The sequence below is a fragment of the Heloderma suspectum genome, chromosome 9, assembly GCF_057233095.1.
Source record: "Heloderma suspectum isolate Gila_16-S chromosome 9, 16-S_ref, whole genome shotgun sequence".
Taxonomy (NCBI): Eukaryota; Metazoa; Chordata; class Lepidosauria; order Squamata; family Helodermatidae; genus Heloderma; species Heloderma suspectum.
This window is the reverse complement of record NC_139466.1, coordinates 31,537,453-31,554,448: the sequence shown is the minus strand read 5'-3', so window position 1 is coordinate 31,554,448 and position 16,996 is coordinate 31,537,453. Positions and strand designations below refer to the sequence as shown.

General features: G+C 45.9%; 1 protein-coding gene across 7 annotated transcripts in view; it reads left to right on the top strand.

Moving 5' to 3' along the window:
• The first annotated feature begins 15,886 nt into the window (after positions 1 to 15,886).
• LOC146338574 (putative P2Y purinoceptor 10) overlaps positions 15,887 to 16,996 on the top strand; it is a 65,866-nt gene continuing 64,756 nt past the window's right edge. For 6 of the 7 annotated variants that reach the window (XM_084814057.1, XM_084814056.1, XM_084814060.1 and 3 more), the window contains exon 1: positions 16,201 to 16,461. The gene's annotated coding sequence lies outside the window, so the exon portion shown is untranslated. The other variant, XM_084814059.1, reaches the window with a different exon arrangement.

Sequence of the window (16,996 nt, the reverse complement as noted above, 5' to 3'; positions counted from 1 at the left end):
CTTTCCCCAGTCTTAGTCTCTAACCTCTTTGGCTTAATAAGGTGATGGGTGCCTGCTGTTGCTTGTCTCCAACATCTGGTACACAGAGCTATACTGCCTCTTGCTGCACATGTTACGTTTAGGCTGCAATCCAGGGATGCTGAACCTCTTTCAGCTCAGGGGCCGAATCCCATTTCAGGGAACCACTTGGGGTCCACATTCCAGAGGTGGGTGGGGCCACAGGAAAAAGGGGTGGTCCAAAGGCAAAAGAAGCGGGACCAGAAATACCAGCATATGCCTTCGGAGAGGCATTTCAACCATTTAGAATGGGGGGAAATTGCAAAAGCTGAGAAACCTGTGGAACTCCATGCCTTTGGAGGTCAGGGAGGCACCAGTGTGGTGTCCCTTCTGGCGCCTCCTGAAGACATTGGGATTTTGAGAGGCTTTCCCTAAGTGACAAGCTGCTGCTATTAAATTTGACTTTATTGGGATTGGCCTTTTGAAAAAAAATGTTTTAACTGTTTTAGCCTTGTGTTTCATTCTTTCATCCTTGTTGTTCACCACTCCAAAGTCTTATGATGTGGAGTGGTATATAAATATTGTAAATAAATCAATAAACCACCAAACTATCAGCTGTTGGGGGAAGGGGTGGAGCCCGGGGAAAGGCCAAAATTGGAAACCCTGGTGGGCCAGGTTTGCCCCATAGGCCCGAGGTTTGGGTGGAGCCCGGGGAAAGGCCAAAACTTGGAAAGGGGACCTACACAGGGGAAAGGGGTTAACATCCCCTCCACTGGTGCTGCAGATTCTATTCCAACCTTCCTGACTTGCTGCCCTCCAGATGTATTGGCCTACAACTCCCATTATCCACCAATCATGCTGGCTAGGGATGATAGGTGCTGTAGTCCAAAATATCTGGCATGCACATGGCTGGGGAAAGTTGCCCTGTCCAAATCTACTCCCCAACCGCCAGATCTACTATTAATACTTTGTTCTTTTAAAGCAAAAGAATGTATTCACTGATCCTCCATGTCATATCTAGACTTAATAGTCACCTTGTAAGAATAAATCCTATAAGTTAATAATGTGATCTTTAGAACTGTATATGGATTCTGTGAAAAGTACTTTCCATTTCTCTATGAATTATGTAGATTTTTTTTTGCTTTTGCTTTTGCATTTCTTCTTTTCTTCTCAAAAGAAACGCACTCAAAAGAAATACATGTATACATTGATTCAGGTGCATCCTGTCAGTTATTTTTAACTGCTGACTGTTGACAGGATACAGATGCCTTCTTGCCTACAGGCCCCTACAAGAAAGAGAAAAAGGACAAATTACATACATCACCCAGCAAGAGAATGTTTTTAAAGAGAGAAGTCAAACAATGCTGGAAGTTTAATACTATTAGTTTTGACAGTAGGGGAACATATTGTGAAATTCTCATTTAGGATTTGGATTAGTATTTATGCCAAAACTAGCAAATGTTTAAACAAGATTCTGAATTATACTATAATTGTATGCCATACCCCAAAGGAGAAAGGAGATTTCAGAAGGCGTAGGCTCATAAGAGGACCAGAATATAGCAAATTTACACTTCCCTCTTTCAAAAGGGCAGCTTTGTCATTCACACATGTCCTCTCCATAGTTGGTGTGTGAGTTTCTCTTCTGAGATCCAGAGAACTGTCTGAAAGTGTTTGCTGTGATGGTTTCCGCTTCTGGAGCTAAGTAGGGAAAGCCCTGGGAAATACTTGGATGAGAGGGTGGGCAGTTACATATAGCCAGAGAGAGAGAGAGAGAGAGGAAATGCGTCACCCCCAAACAGAGGACAACACGTGATACACATTTGCATAACATTTACATATTCTAATGTGTGTGTGTGTGTGTTAATTTAGTAATAATTATTTTAAGGTAAATAGAAATATGGTACCCCAAGGTTGGTCTACTCACTTTTTTTCCTTCGACAGTCCAATGCCAGGAGTAAAGGAGTAAAGTGGATGGAGCATTAGTTGGAGGGCAGGTATAGAAGAGGACTCAGTGCTCCTCTTCCATGCACTCCTTTTTTCTTTTTCTTTTTTAGCACTTAGCCACTGACAGTTGTCAAAGGTGAGCCAGGAACCAGGCACTGAGCCATGGAGTCAAAGTCAAGAAACACAACATTAACCCATAAAACCTTTTTGCTCAGGCAAAGTCCTAGTTCAAACAGAAAGCCCTTTATAGCCCTTCCTGTTTAGGTGATCCTGTGGATGGGTGGGCCAACCTAGAACCTGAGGGGCCACTACATGGGGTAGCTGCACACAGAGCTGAGGGTTCCTGGTTCTAGTCCTTGTGGTTCCTGGCACTTCTACTGTTCCCCCACCCACCGGCACTGCCTAATAAATGAGCAAGGAACAGGGCAAACACCTTAAAAGAAACACATGTCCACCACCATCACATCTAGTTTGGTTCATATAGGACACATACATCCAGGGACCCCAGAAAGGGGGGGGGGGCAGAAGGGACTAGAGCAGGACTTGGAAGACTTTGGGCTTGTGGGATCTAAGCTGTGTTTTACTAGAATGCTGGGAGTTGCCAACTGGAGCCAGGACCAGAATTGAATAGAGGTCACACCCCTTCCACACAAAATCCCACTCCTGGATATCCCACGCTATCTTCATTTCACCAACATAATTTAGAATGGAGGTAGTGACCCTCTGTTGCTGCTATTGTTAAAGAATAAGGATTCAGAAACCCTTGTCCATCTACTTCAGATCCCCAGAGATCCCCCAGTATATCCCAATCTAGCTTCTGCCCACCTCTGGACTACAGCCTCCCCAGACTGGCCAGAGGGGCTGAGCGCCCCCTCCCGCCAGATGATCAGCCAAAAAACTGCCATTGTAGTCAAGGTTAATTGATAAAGAAGAGGAAAAGGTGCAGCTTTAGAACCCCGCAACTGACTACACCTCATTGCTTAACCGAACTGTTCTGACAACAGGGGTGCTTCCAGCTGGAAGCACCATCAATCAAAAGGCATTGTGCAGCTATTCTATCTTTATGGGCTTTTCTACATGAAGCTTTTAACCTGTCACTTTACCGAGGCTTCTGCTTCTGGATTTTTTACAGTATTAAGATCGGCTCCTTTACATATCCCCCCCCCCCAAGGCTTTTCTTCCTCTTTATTTCCTTATGTTCCATTACACAAAGACTAGGTGGCACTATGGTATGGCAGAATTGTGCAATTACACTAGGCTTTATCCTGCCATTCACAAAAAATGCCAGCCTTTCCTCATTAGAAACCAACCCCGCCCCGCGCCCCCTAAAATGGTTGCAAAGTACAGGACAGGCCCTGAAGGATAACAACGTAGTGTAAAGGATTCGCAAACTACCGTAAGCAAGGAATCACAAGCACACAAAAAATCCCTTGTGTAGAAAGGCTCTAAACAGGGTTTTTGTTTTGTTTTTGATTTCCTGGTAAGAATAAAGATGGAAGAAGCAGTGGGAGAACACGGGATGGTTGCAAACTGAAGATGATGATGTCTGGAAATAAAATTCCATGAATACGTCTGCCCGATTGCACAAGAAATGCTCCTCTGTAAAGCACCCCTAATGTGTAGAGAAGGAATTGAGGTTGATAATGGAGAGGACAAGCCCTGACCAGTGAGCTTCTAGTTCTTCTAGCATTCTAGGATATTCATCAGCCATATTATTCAGGACACTGATGATTATTTTAAATATTAAAAGTTAATATTGGACTTCCTTGACACCATCCCTCCCCCCCCCCCCCGACCCCTGGCCTTAAAATAATTTCTGGAGTCCCTGCATAATTGAGCTAAAAATTGTGGGCATACATTCAATGGTGTACAGTAAATTCTGTACACCAAGGATGCTGGAGAAATTCAAGATGGACTAAAATGAGCTTGGTTTTTTAAGAATCCGACCTGCGGAATCCGCTGTGGAGCAACCCCCTCAGGCTGTGTGGAGTCCGTGGACTTTCACATCATTTTTTTTACTTTCCCAAAATTTATGCATATAAATTTGTAGAAAAATATGCAAGTTTCTGCTGAGGAAACATGGAATAGAATGGGGGACAATACACTAAATGTTACATACGAAGGTAAATTATGTAAATACTTATGTAAATACTTACGTATATTTCTACATGATGAAAAATAATATTTGCATCCATCTGTGAGCGGAAAACAGAAACAAAGGTGCCTGGCAATCCATGAAACAGAGAAAGCGCGGATTTTACACAGTCCGTACATCCCGACATTGTAGAGTGGGATGGTAGCGGTGTGAGAAAATAGATCTCCAGGTGTTTTGGACTTCGACTCCCAGCATTCCTCACCACTGGCCATGCTGGCACAGGCTTCTGGGTGTTGAAGTCCCAAACATCCAGAGAGCTACATTCTGTCCACCCCTGCTGTAGAGAACAGTTGGGGAGAACAGATCCCTCTCTGCATTAGGCAGAAAACAACAGTAGAAGCCACAATTACCTTGTTCCATCATGAGGTACATAGGCAGAAATGAAACAAATCAAGGATGTATGCTTTTTACTGGAAAGGAAATGTAAAATGAGAGATAACGTTTATGTTATGCAATGTAAACAACCGCACCTTAAAAATGTTTTCACGGAGCAACATGGAGGAACATAGTCTTTTGTTAGTTTGTTTTGATCAAGAAAGAGAACTTGGGGTCGTGGTGGACGTGTCGATGAAAATGTCAACCCGCTGTGCAGCTGCTGTAAAAAAGGCAAACTCCATGTTAGGCATAATTAGAAAAGGAATTGAGAATAAAACTGCCAATATCATACTGCCCCTATACAAATCTATGACATGCGACCACACTTGGAATACTGTGTACAGTTCTGGTCACCACACCTAAATAAAGATCCTGTAGAGTTGGAAAAAGTGCAGAAAAGGGCAACTAAAATGATCAAGGGACTGGTGCATCTCCCCTGTGAGGGAAGGTTATAACAGCTGGGATTGTTTAGCTTGGGAAAAAGGAGGATAAGGGGAGACATGATAGAGGTCTACAAAATTATGCATGGTATGGAGAATGTGGATAAGAAGATCTTTTGCTCCCTCTCACATAATACTAGAATCCAGTAGAGTCATCCCATGAAGCTGATTGGTGGGAGATTCAGGACAGATCAAAGGAAGGACTTCTTCACACAGTGTATAGTTAAACTATGGAATTTGCTACCACAAGACATAGTGATGGCCACCAACTTTGTTGGCTTTGAAAGGGGGATAGACAAATTCCTGGAGGAGAAGGCTACTAATCCTGATGGCTCTACACTATGTCCAGTATCAGAGGCAGTATGCCTATGTGCACCACTTGGGGAACATAGGCAGGAGGGTGCTGTTACACTCATGCCCTGTGTGTGGGTTTTCTGTAGACAGCTCATTGGCCACTGTGTGAAGAGAATGCTGGACTAGATGGACCCTTGGCCTAATCCAGCAGGGCTCTTCTGATGTTCTTATGTTCTTAAATAGACTTGATAACAGATTATACCTGTCTCCTTTATCTCTCCCTCGAACTAAGTGAAATTAAAATATTGCTAGCTGTCACTGCGTACTAACATAGGGGAGGAAACTTAGGCTGCAATCCTTGACAAACCTTTCCCAGAGCAAAGTGCATTGAACACAATGGGACTTGCTTCTGATTTGGCACTCATAGGATTGCACCTACAAAGCAAGAGCGGACCTCTGCTTGCAGAATCGGGCTTTGCTGCCAACTCTGTCTTGCTGGAGGACCAATTCCCCACACCCCGCCTCTGCAATCCTTTTCTGATGCCCTTCTATGAAATGTGGTGCATGCAGCTGTAGGAGAATCAGAAGTGAAAAGGGCTTTTCTGCTTAGAGCAGACACAATTACATTAATGGTTGCAGAACAGTTGCTGAAATAAAAGCATCCGCCATCGTCAGAAATGTGGATAATCTGGATCCCCCCCCAGCAATTTAGTCAGGGATTGATTCAAAGAAAGCTTCCTTGTATCACATCAGACCATTAGTTCATCTCCCTCAGTATTGTCTACACTGACTGGCAGCAGCTCTCAGACAGGAAACTTCCACAGCCCTACCTGGACATGCTGTGGATAGAGCCTGAGGCTGCATCCCTAAAAACCATGGTCTTGACCACTCAGCAACTGTTCTTGCCCAGCCTTTCTTCACTTCTTCATTTTATGAACACTCCAAATGACATCATTGCCATTGCATTCCAATGTCTTCTGTATTGTACACCCATCCTTTTTCAGACCCAATTTTGGGGCATTATGAATATTAAAAATCAAATTGCAGTGCTACTCTGTCCAGCATGGATGCACATAGTATTACTTTCAGGGCTACTGTGCATTTAATTACAAGCTTCCTCCTTGTGCCTTCTGCCTCTAATTGCTTCCTGTTCAGCATGTAGAGCTGCACTTAGGGATGGCGGAGAATTCTGCCATGGGCTCAAATGAGGCCGGATTCTAAAGAATCCTGCCCCGCAGAATCCATGGCAGAACAGACCACTCACCTCCGCCACCCCACGAAGTTCACACTGGCCAGATCCTACTTGCTGCTGGCTGGGTCTGGGTCCGTCCGCACACTCCGCTGCTGGTCTGCGGACGCAAATGGCATCCAGTGTAGTGGACGCCATTTGCCTCCCTGCTCTTTGGCATGATAGGCTACATAAACCTTTATGTAGCTTATCACAGCAAAGAGCAGGGACGCAAATAGCATCCGCTACGCCATTTGCATCCCTGCTCTTTGTCGTGATAGGCTATGTAAAGATTCATGGACCCAGCCAGCAGCAGAGCCAGCCAGGGAGGATTCTGGGGGGAGGAATGGATCACCTCCCCCCCCCGTGGACCCCCAGTGGACTCAGGTGAGTGGGGTTCATACATCCCTGCATTACTGAGGAATTGCCTCTTCATTGTCCTTTAGTTGGTACCTCTTCAGCATTATTTTTGGGGGATGGATCAATTGTTCAGCTCAGCCAAATTATAAAGGCTTTCAGGGGGCAGATGTTTGGGGGAGGCTAATTGATAAATGTATACTTAACAAGGTGGTTTGATGGGGGTTCATCTTTTTTCTTTAACCCCATGGGACCTCCAGCTTTTTCTTTCTTTCTTTAAGGGCCCATGGGACCATTAGTTTTTCCATACACTGCCCATGGAAACAGTACATTACACAATTATAATATATAAAATAATAAATGTATAGACAAATGAAGGCCAATATTAACAAAAGTATACATTCAAAAGTATATGCTTTCAGTCTTCCAAAACATTAAAGCAAAGGGAACAACAACAACAACAACAACAACAACAACGACGTCACGTTTCCCTTGGGCCCCCTCTTTCCCGATGCACTCACACACACAAATAGAGAGGCTTCAGTCTCAGGCCTTTAATTCATTATCAACAGGTTCATTACAGATGCAAATCCTCAAAGACTCTCAGGCTATAAAGGAATGCCTCCAGGGGATTCAAAAGGGGACACCAACATTGCCTGCAGTTTGAAGTGAGGCTTGCTGGCTAGACTAACTTAGGGAGGGATGTCCCACCCTTCCGGTGATGCTTCCCTACATCGCCTCTCATACATCGCTAACCAGGTTGACCGTCTGAGCTCTACCCCTGACGTTTCCCTCTTAGCTCTGCGCCGCAGTCTAGCATCTCTTAGGTCACAGCCCCCACTCTCTTCCTCCTCCTCCTCCTCCTTGTCCTCCTCCCAGCTTCTCACAGAGGGGGGCAAGGGGGGTGGGCTCCAGGCCTGGCCATCTGGGCGTTAGTAACCTGAGAAGCACGCCTACCCATATCTGAACTGGCTTGGGAAAATGCATCACCCGGTTCTGGCTGTTCCTCTTCTGAATCTGAGCTGCTAACTATCTCCCTGCGCTCAGAATCAATCCTGACAACAACAATAACAAACTCCCCCATCAAACCTGACCCCCCACCTTTCAGGACACCAATATTTCCATCAAAAACATCTGAGTAAAATTGCTATTCAAAAGGATTACAAAACAGTTCCAGCTTTCAAAATAAGTTCTAATTTTACTTTTCCTTCCCTGACCCTGACTTCCTGGAATCTAACTAGGTGTGTATGTTTGACAGCCTGGATGCATTCTGGGAACTTTTTAACCTTTCTTCTGTATTTGATCCTGTGATCTTTCCATTTCTAGGTCACCTTTGGCTGTTATTCTATAGTAACAGCAAACTCTTTCTGTGAGTGGCAGCCCTTATGTAGCCCAAATGGCACCATCTATGCACAAGAGGGAAGTATCAGATGGCTTGGGAGCAACTCCAACGTTTGCGGAAGTACAAAAAGAAATTAGGGGGAAAAAATCTTTAGAGAAAAAAACAACAACCCAAAATCAGCCAATGAGAATTGAGCAGACTGAATGAGCACAACATGTCAAATGACTCTCTCAGGAGGGAAAGAAAATCTGGTGGATAGGGGAAATGGATTGGCTAGCAGGCTGGATCACTGAAAAGGAACACCCCATACCAGTGGAGGCTGGTGTCCTCAATTTTGGTGGTGCTGTGAATCCATTCCAGGTTTCAATCAGAACCAGTCAAAACTCTAAAGGAGCTATCCAAGGTACTAGACCCATTTTGGGGATTGGCTTCAGCACCTTGGATAGCTCATTTAGAGTTCTGACTGGTTTTGACTGAAACCGGGAATGGATTTACAGCCCCACCAAAATCAGAGCCACCAGCCTCCACTGCCCCCATACTGCAACATGTTGAGGCAGATCCTACTTGTTACTGAAGTATTAGTCATTTCTTGATTTTTTGCATATACCAGAGAGTAGACAACCTGATGTGCTCCAGATATTTTGAACTACACCTCCCATAAGCCCCAGCCAGCTTGGCCAATTATGGTGTTGTAGTCCAAAACACCTGGAGGGCACAATGTTGCCTACCCCTGTTATATACTGAATCAGTTCTATAACCAAATGGAGACTTAAGAGGTGACAGAAAGAAGCTAAAAAACAGGACGTTACAGATCTGATAATTTCTGCTGTTCCTCTCCAAAAACCCTGCATCATTTCCTAGCCCCGCCACATCTACTCACCATCTGCGCTTTCCAGCCATCAAGAAAACAATCTTTAGCACAAACACATTTGTGGGGACATAGTCAAGAAGGCCCTCACTCTACTGGTCTTCCATCACAGATTGTAGCCTCCATGGTTGCATTATATATCAAATGAAACTATATGTACCATTCGGCCCTTAATTGTTGGCCTGTTGCACTGGTCACTTCTTATGCTTACTTTGCAGTTTTAGTATACCTTTTCTTCATAGAATCATAATAGTAGAGTTGGAAGGGGCCTATAAGACCATGGAGACCAACCCCCTGCTCAATGCAGGAATCCAAGTCAAAGCATCCCTGACAGATGGCTGTCCAGCCTCATTTTGAAAGCCTCCAGTGTGGGAGAGCCCACCACCTCCCTAGGGAATCGGTTCCATTGTCGTCTTGCTCTAACAGTCAGGAAGTTTTTCCTGATGTTCAGCCGGAATCTGGCTTCCTGTAACTTGAGCCCATTATTCCGTGTCCTGCACTCTGGGATGATCGAGAAGAGATCCTGGCCTTCCTCTCTGTGACAACTTATTTATGTATCTTTATGCAGAGAGAGAGAGAGAGAGAGAGAGAGAGAGAGAGAGAGAGAGAGAGAGGTTGGTGTAAAGCGGCACAGGAGCAAAACAACACGGAGGCTCTGGATCTACTGTGTATGCTGTCGGTCTTAAGGTAAAATGGATAAGAAAGACAGACAGACTAACAACAGAGTATTCAAAAATGTATTAAAGAGAAATGTTCCCGCTTCAGCCTTCATCAGTAGCTGTGCTGTTAAAAAAAAAAAAAAGCTACACACCCACTTATTTTTAAGCTGCCCTTAAGGGTGGGACATGTTCTGAAACCCCGAACCCTTGGTTGCTGAACTGCTGCACTAGTCACTTTTTATTCTTATTTTTCGGTTTCAGTATAAGAACATAACATAAGGACATCAGAAGAGACCTGCTGGAGCAGACCGAGGGTCCATGTAGTCCAGCAGGGATAGACGTAGGGCGTAGCTGACGTACCAACCAGAGTTGGTAACAGGCACTCCTCACCTCAGAAGCTCCTAGTGCGTCTAAAGACAAGGATGAATCTAGGGATGTCAGAGGAAACTGGGAAGGGGGTGGAGTCTGGTGGACTCCACCCACACACACCTGACTTCCTGGACTCCAGTCTGCAGATCACCGCCCTTGCCTGACTAGTGACTAGGTGTATGCCGAGTCTGGCAAGTGCAGTCGTCCACAGGCTGGAGTCCAGGAAGCCAGGTGTGTCACGGAAGTTCGGGAAGGTGGTGGAGTCCAGCAGACTCCTCCCCCCCCCGCTTGGCCTCCCAAACTTCCGTGACATCCCTACTTCTGAAGGCTTACGAGGGCTGGCAGGTCTGGACCTGCTGTTAACTCTGCCCCCCTCTGAGAAGCTGCCTACTTCTTAAAGGCCCATTGTCTGATTACGCAGTTGCTGGTGCCTATGGAATGGAGGCAGTGAGGACAGCACTGGAGGGGTGCCCTCTGAGTCCGAAAAGTCTGGTGAAGCCACATCTTCCAGCCTTGAAGGCCCTGCAGTAGCAGACGATGGGCTACTGGATGAAGCCTCCTCCCGCTATGAGACCTCCTCTCAACCAGAGGAGGGATTGAGGCAGAGAACATGAAGGGAGGTAGATATGTGGCTGGAAAGTTCTTTTGCACAGTTCGCCACCCTGGGGTTAGGCCCACAACAGTTCAGAGAGCACCCACACCTCTCTCTGTAGCCATTCAGCACATACGCCCATTCCCACTTTTGCTTTAGGATGCATGAAGACGAAAATGATTTTAATGGGGAGCCTGCTTTGGAAGACCACCCATCACATTTCAATCTGTCCCCCTTGGATTAAGTCAAGGGAAACCTATTTCTGGAGTTTCCAAGACAGACCAGATTCACAGTGCTGATTGGCTTGGCAATGCATCATCTTCCCTCCTTGAATCAGGGCTGTGCACAGTCTTGAATGGCTAGCCCTTGTGTCAGTCTCAACACCACCTCCATCTTCCCTTCTTGGACAAGTTTTTGAAGCACAAAGCAAAAGTGTGCAAGCCACCTTGAGTGTTTTTACTGAAACAGAAAAGCGGGATATAAATGGTCTTAAAAGTAAAAATAACAACAATATTTGAGCCAATAAAATGGCAAGATGCATTAGAAAAAACATACCCACACCTGAAACAGACAACCTGCTTGAAGCATTCAAGCATTCACTGGTGTGACGGTCTTGGATCCAGAGGCTGTACACGTCTCATTACAGGAGGGAAATAGACTTCACCTTGCGGCAAAAAGATCCACACCCATCCCTTTTGGAAGATGCATCACTATGCAGCCCCAAAGCTCCCAAGAGTGCTAGGGAATGCTACTGCACTGCCCTCCAAAAGCAGCTTGCAACAATACTAGTGCTACAGAGAGAGAGAGAGAGAGAGAGAGAATGAGAATGAGCAAAGGGTACTGCCCTGTACATACAACATAACGAGGCAGTGGAGTGAACCATGACACTTCAGACTGCTGGTGGGAGAATGGCATTTTTTAATTCTCCCCCCCAAAAAAAAAATTCCTAACTCCCCTAAGTTAAGAAGCTAGTAAGAAAGGTCTCCTCTTTGTAATGCTAGGTTTCTGCTTACAGGAATGGGGGGGGGGGGTTTGCACAGGGACGCATTGATTCCCGCATGTGCAGTGTGAAGTGGGGAAAACCTATTCTACCATCTCAGGACTCATGAGTAGACCATGGGGAGAACCCAGGTGTGGCAGGATGAGAGAAGTGCTGGAAGGATCATTTTATGTTTCTACTTTAAAATGGCAGCTTGCCTTTGTTTCTAACACACTATACACAGTCCCCGCTCTGCTTGGTTCTCCATTTTCCACCGAGCTGTTTCCCACTTTGTATGGTATCCCTTCTGCCATTGGGAGCTTGGGCCAAGATACATAGATTCATAGACCCATAGGGTTGGAGGGGACCTACAAGACCATCCGGTCCAACCCCCTGCTTAATGCAGGAAGCCTGACTACCAGGCAGTCTCCCATCCAAGTATTAACCAGGGCTGACCCTGCTTAGCTTCTGAGGTCAGGCGAGATCAGGCGCATCTAGCCCTTTTGAGGTCATCCTGTTTCATCCACAGAGCAAATGGGTGTAGTTTAGGCTGCGAGATAGCATACTGTCAGGAGCTGCCAGGATTCGAACCGGAACTTTCAGGTCTCTGTGTGTGCAGCAGCATCCTGTGGTGAACTGGAGGAACTGCAGCCTGGAGCATCTTCCTGGCAGTGAAGGATGCTCAGGGTCTGGACTGGCCCTGCCCACTCAACCTGGCCAGATAGTCAGTCGCCTCCAAGTTCAGAGGCAGCTGAAAATCCCCATAAGATTGCGCCCTAAGTCTTCAGTTCAGTTCATCCCAAATTTTGAGAATGTTTTCGTTTAAGTTCACATGAAAATGCATCAGCATTTTTGTGCACATTTCTCCTAATGCCTGCAGTTTTGTATGCAGTTTTGCCTAATGTACACATTTTTTGCGCTTCTGAGTGCAGGGAGTGTGAGAGCAGTTCAGAGTCTGAAGGAGAGCTGCCAGACATGGGGGAGGACTGTTACCAGGCTATTCCAGAGATGGTGAGGCAGGCTCCTTAGATTTCGAAGGTGCAGCTGGAGGAAGGTCCCTCTTCCCCCGGCCCCCCCGTTAGAGATACAGGGAGACATGGTGCTTGGCAAATCTGAATTAATAGATGCAAGGTGCAGACACAGAGCCAAGAGGGAGATGGCTGGGGCAGAACTCAGGAGGTCTTCCTGACTGGCCCTGAGCGAACAGTGATGCTTAGAAGCCTTGCGAGAGAGAGAGAGAGAGACCTCCTACCCCTTAAGTTAGGCTAGTAAGCCCACCTTCTTTCAAAGGGTGGGCAACTTTCGTAGCTACCTTTTGAACCCCCTGAAGGCATTTCCTTGCAGACTGAGAGTCACTGAGAATTTGCATGTGTATGTCCCTTTGTGGCAATGAAATTAAAAGCTGTAGATTGAAGCCTCTTGTCTGTGTTTGATTCGGCATTTGAAGATCCGTGGGGGCAAAGGGAAACCTGACACCATTGGGCTTTCCTGGGCAGGAAGGGCTATAAAAAGCATCCTGCTTGGGATGGGACAACAAAGTCTGCTTGGCTCTGGTGTGTTCCTTTGTACGTTTTGGTTCTGTCCCCCCATCTCACCTCTGACATCAGCCTGCTGCTCAGTCCTGGGACAGAATCCCTATATTTTCCAGATAAAAACAGGGCCACCCTTGGAAATGTATAACATGCACACACATACATCCTTACATCAGGGATAACTGTCTGAGTATCCTTCCTCTGCTACACATCACTGAATACTTCCTGTATTTGCTTACTGTTCAACAGCTGTTCTGGCCCTGGTTACCAGGGGACGAATTATGGGTTTGTTATGCCTGGCCTGGACCTAGGATGACTCCTCAGATGTGGATCAAGATGGTGTGGAATCTCAAGTCACCCCCAGCAGTATCCCAGGAGAGGCTGTACCAGGTTCATCTGCAGGAGAGGATCTGGAAGGACCCACAGAATTAGTCCCTGACTCACCCACGGCAGATGCCCCACCTGTGGAGTCAGATGGGGAGATCGGAATACCTCCCAGCCCCAGAGAATGCAGGGCCACTTGGCACCTGGTAATGTATTTATTTATTCTGTAGTAAATAAATCAAATAAAGCACTGCTGCTGAAAATGCAGTCAGATGCAACACATTGGTGAATATTAATCACATTCCTCTTAAATGTGCAAAGCACTCCATACACATGGTTCTAGCAACCTTCACCACAACCCTGCAAGGCTGTCACTTATTTTTCTTTGAAGTGGAGGCACTCACTGTGACAATCTTCAGAGTTGTGTCCTTAAGGAGACCCCAAAAATTCAGCTAGCTGTGTTGATCCATGTGTGTGTGTGTTGTATAATGTGTACATATTATATATGTATGGATGGGATATAGCTCACTATTAGGGATGGGGGGGAATTCAGTTCCTATTTTAATGTGAACTTACCTAATTTCACACTTTTGAACCACTACATAAACTGTAATTCACTTATCCTTCGAAATTCACACTTCTCTGATTTTGCAACGGAGTTCTCCACTCAAAACAATGCATACAAAAGTAGGGATGTCAGAGAATTCTGCCACGGACTCCAGTGAGGACAGATTCTTTACAATCTGGCCCTCCAGAGTCTGTGGCAGAATGGCCTCCCCCCCCCCCGCCACCCCGCAGAATCCCCCAGGGATGGAGTCTACCTGGCTCTCCCTCGTCTTCCGGCCACTGCCGAGCTGCTGCGGCCGCAAATGGCGGCTTTCGTAGCAGCTGCCATTTGCATGGCTGCCTTTTGCCGTGATAGGCTATGTAAATACTTACGTAGCTTATCACAGCAAAGAGCCGGGGTGCAAATGGTGGCCGCTATGCCATTTGCGCCCCTCTTCTTTGCCGTAATAGGCTACATAAGTATTTACATAGCCTATCATGGCAAAAGGCAGCCACACAAATGGCGTGGCTGCTGCCATTTGCGTCCCTGCCTTTTGTCGTGATAGGCTACGTAAATACTTACATAGCCTATCACGGCTTGCCAGGGACGCAAATGGTGGCTGGCATAGGGGCCGCCATTTGTGGCTGCAGCAGTTCAGCAGCAGTCAGAATTCAGGCTGCGGAGTCTGCACAGAACTCTGCAGAGTCGTCACAGAATGGAGCCAGCAGGGAAGGATTCCAGGGGGAGGAATGGAGCACCTCCCCCCCACCGCGGATGCCCCGGAACGGAGCCAGGTAAGGGATTCGTACATCCCTATACAAAACTGTATATATTAGAGGAAGTTATGTTTCAAAATGCATTCTGTGGCTTGCAAAAAATGTGTATATTAGGCAAAAATGCATACAAAACTGCAGGCATTAGGAGAAATGTGCACAAAAATGCTAATGCATTTTCATATGAACTTAAACAAAAACATTCTCAAAATTTGGGATGAATTGAACTGAAGACTTAGGGCGCAATCCTATGGGGATATTCAGCTGCCTCTGAACTTGGAGGTGACTGACTATCCAATGCAGGGTGGGTGAAGCACAGAGGGGATCCTCTCTTCTGTATTCTGGCCACCCTGCATTTGTGGATAGACAGCCAGTTTTGGCTGTCTAACCGGGGCACCTCGGAGCAAGTGGGGGGGAGGCCAGATGGCAAATAGGAAGCATCATACTGGCGCTTTTGCAGTCCCCACCCCCAGGAACACCCCATTTTCAACTGCTCCATGCTGTTTTTCCAAGCATGGAGCAGGGGACGACCCACACTTCCTATGAGGCAGTGGGGGAAAGGGCAGGGGGTTGGATTTCTGGGAATGGAGCTTGGAGCACTGGCTCCAAGCTTGTTTCCCAGAAACCAAAAAATCCTATGGCCATCTAGATGCTGTCTAGCAGCCATAGGACTGCACCCTTAGAAATTCTCAGAGTTTTATTTATTTACTGCATTTATATCCCACCGTTTTTCCTCTTGCAAGGAACCCAAGGCAGCTTACATTATCCACCTCCTCTCCTCTCCATTTTATCCTCATAACAACAACCCTGCGAGGTAGGTTGGGCTGAGAGTCTGTGACTGGCCCAAAGTCACCCAGTGAGCTTCCATGGTCAAGTGGGGATTAGAACCCAGATCTCCTGGCTCCCAGTCCAACACTCTCACCATTACACCACACTGGCTCTCAGTTCAAAATGAACTGAACGTAAGGTTGGAAAAATGAGAAAGAAACTGAAATTGACAGATTTGTTCATCCTTGCTCACGATTTGCTGCTGGGAAAATCCTGCCCCACCTCCCAGCTACTATGAGAATTGCAGCTACTGTAAGCTCAAAGGGAACAGGGAAGTCTGAGGGAAGTGACAGATTTCATTATTGTCTCTGCTGATCAAAAAAGCCCAGTGCTTTGACCCAGTAAGCCCAGGCTGCACTGCACCAGCGCTCTTGACTGATTTCAGATTTGAACTTCCTGGTCACAGACCACAACTACATAACATTGGCCTTCTAATGGGGAAATAAAAATAGGATGTAAAATAGGGCAGGGACGCAAAGAAGTGGGATTGTCACACAACACCCAGCAGCCAAGCGGTTCCTCTCATGGCAAAGCTGATATCATCTGTTTGATTTGTTTCTACTCCAAAAGCTTTGGTGGTGAGTGTCCTTTTTTCTTTTTTTTTAGCCCAGATGCAGGATTTCCTTTAGTACAGTCATAGCTCCCATCTTCAGCCCCAAGCAGTTCTGAAGAATTCCTCAAGAAGGTTTTAAGACCTGTGTTACCGTAAAGAGATTGAGATGGTGGGAAAATCAGCGTGACACTGTCACGGTGACAGGAACGGGTAACACATTAGCACTTGATGCCGCTTTTCTTTTTTTGTCGCTTTCGTTTCTTCCTGTGGTTGTCAACAGTTTGAAGGATGGAAACTGCTGTGAGGTAAGGCGGGTTCTTTTACAGCATGTTGCCTTTGGTGAAATGAAGGCTTGAAACCCAGAGCCTGTTTACTTGGAAGGAGAAATTGGTGGCCCTTACTTCCATGTAGACATGGTGAGGACTGTCATGTAAGGCTGTAGCCTGAAAATATATTTGCAGAGAATAAGTGTGATTGAATTCAGTAGGGTTTGCTTCTGAATAAATATGTGTAGGGCAGCTTCTAAGCCATAATGTTAATTGATACCATGTTTGCAAAGAGAAAATGTGTTTGGCCAAGAAAATACATTGCACAGGGAGGCATTTCTTTCCCCTTGAAAAGATTCTGCTCTAATGTTGATTGTCATATCTTTATAACCAGAAACATTTATGATTTTCTTTATGCACATGCAGTTTATTCTTATTCTTATTTTTTTTAGAAAAAACTTATTTCATAAAATAATAAATATATCTGTTTTTGCCTAGAAAAGCTTTTTATTTTGCCTTTTTTTGCCTAGAAAGATGTTTGCCCAGTAGGTTTTTCAACAGGAGATGAGAAATT